Source organism: Pelodiscus sinensis, chromosome 1, assembly GCF_052426305.1.
Source record: "Pelodiscus sinensis isolate ZL-2025 chromosome 1, ASM5242630v1, whole genome shotgun sequence".
Taxonomy (NCBI): Eukaryota; Metazoa; Chordata; order Testudines; family Trionychidae; genus Pelodiscus; species Pelodiscus sinensis.
The window spans coordinates 231,197,569-231,200,098 of NC_143052.1; positions in this window are offsets into that span (position 1 = coordinate 231,197,569).

Sequence of the window (2,530 nt, forward strand, 5' to 3'; positions counted from 1 at the left end):
CACCTTTTATTTGGCCATGGAGCCTGAGCTGCCCCTGGGCAGGCCATGTGAGATGTCAAACGAAAGCTTATTGTCTATGGATTCTGTATATGCTCTTCATATACCTGTATAATGTCTGTGTGTGAAGTTATAAATATGTACTCTGTGTTGATGCTGAAAGATTCTCTGTCTGAGGCAGAGCAATGGGCTAGGAATGTTTGCCCATGTACATGATAATAAGCAAAGCTCCAGGGAACAATGGACCTCTGGAGGCCAAAGACACACATGGCCACTGACCATGTGACTCTCTCCAGCTTGGAAGAAGCCAAGGGGGGATATATATAAGCCATGTGGCCGACTCCATCTTGGTGCTCACATCTGCTCCTGACCCCAGATGCAGTCTCGCAGGGAATCACAAGCCATGAAGAACTGTAAACCCATCCTGACATAGGATGTACACCAAGGACTTTTAGGCCAGCAGTTATAGCATCTCTGCTGCAAGCCTGCATCGAGAACTGGGAGATTCGATGCATGTAATGTATGATATTTTAACAACCTTACTCTCATGTTTTTCTTTCTTTTAGTAATAAACCTCTAGATTTTAGATTCTAAAGGATTGGTTCAGTGTGGTTTGTGGGAAAGATCCGGATTTTAAATTGACCTGGGATCTGTGGCTGGTTTCTTGGGACCTGACAGAATCTGTTTGGGGTAGGTGAGGTTGTGTTTTAAAACCCCTCACCTGTGGGCAGGCCCAGGGGCTGTTTGGGCCATGGAGAGAGCTGGGGTGTCAGAGGGGTTTTGTTCGTGAGGCTTCAGGCTGGCTAGGAAGGCAGCTAAAGTGCTCTGAGGGACTGGTTTGTTGCCTATTTGGGAAGGGCCGCCAGTCAGGGGCTATAGAGATCCCCGAGTATGAGCAATTTGCCCTGAGCAGATGCCCTCAGCGGTGCCCAGACCCGGCTCGCATACAGGTGGAATGTGCCTTCGGCTGACTGAAAGGGAGGTTCCTTTGTCTCCTCACATGCCTGGAGATGGGGGAACACAACCTGGTGGAGAGGAAAGGGGAAGCCTTCCTGCTGAAGTGGGGGACAGGTGCTGATGGTGAGGAGAGGCCATTTCAGCAGCCCCGGATGGCTGCCATCTGCCAGGATCACCGGGCTGATGTCCAAATCCGTGAGGCCCTGAGGGAGAGATTCTCAGAAGGAACCCACTGACCCTCTCCAGGGCCTTCCCCATGGGGAGGTTGGCCTGACCCACCCCTTCCTTTCCCTCCACTACCCTCACTGTCTTCCCATTCAGAACACAGAGAAGACCCACTTTTCTTTGTACACAGAAAATTGCTTTATTACAAACACTAGCAGTAAAGAAAATGCGTGAACAGTTGAACAAAACTTTCTCTTTTAACTGTTCACCTATTTATCCACAGAGTAAATGTGTCTGTCAAAAGTAAATATTTTGTAACATAACTCAAATGTCCTTTAACTGGGGTGGTAGGGGACTGAAAACCTGGAGAGGAGAGGGGGGCTCAGGAGGGCTGCTGCTTCCCTGAGTGCAGGGTCCTGCCACTGTCCTCTGTCCTGGCATCACCATGGCCTTGGGATCTGGTGGAGCGAGACCTAGTCCTGGCCTGGGAAGGAGGGGGAGGGCAGCTGTTGGGCCTGTGAGGGGGAGGGAGCAGGAGGGGTTGGGGGAGGGAGGGGAGGCTGGGGGAGCAGGCAGGGAAGAGGGAGCTGGAGGGGCTGGAAGAATGGGGGGAGGAGGGGCTGAAGGGGTTGGGGGGAGGAGGGGCCTGGAGGAGCAGGGGGAGCAGGGCCCTGGTGTGTAGGAGGAGCGGTGCCTGTGACAGGGCCAGGCAAGGTGAAAAGCTCCCTCATTGTGGCACTGATCTCCGTGCACTGCTGGACCAGCTCGGCCTCTGCCTGCGTCCTTTGCTGGAGGCTCCTGTTGAGGTCCTGCAGGGCCTCAACATGTTCCCTTAGCATGTCCGTGTAGACCCTCCAGTGCCTGCAGGTGCCACGGGTCCGGGATGGTGTGGGACGGGTGTGTTGCTCCCGTTGGATAGAGGGTCCGGCTGTGGAGGAAAAGAGGAGGAGACAATCACACTCTGTGTGTATCCCTGCTGTCCCTGTGGGCATGCCGGGGCTCTCCTTTGGACAGGTGACCCCACGTGTGAGATGGGCAGCGGCTGGAAAGCCTCCCAAGGGCCCCACAGTAGCAATGGAGCTAGCTGGCCCCCCACACTGCCAACCCGCCCATGTGTGGTGACCCCTCAAAGCACTCACCTGATGTTCCCTCCCCAATGTCCATGGACGTCTGGGAGGCCTCTGGGGTTTGGGTCTTCACTGCCTCCTCTTCCTCCTCCTCCTCCTCCTCCTCCTGGTGCAGCTCTCCCGCCTCTCCTGCTCGGTCTTCCTTCCTCAGGAAGGGTCGGTCCACGATGTGGTGGGGTAACCCGGACTCCACCACACGCAGTGGAGTCTGGGCTTCCCCAAAACCCAGGATCTGCTCCAACTCCTCATAGTAAGGGCAGGTCTCAGGGGCTGTCTCGGAGAGG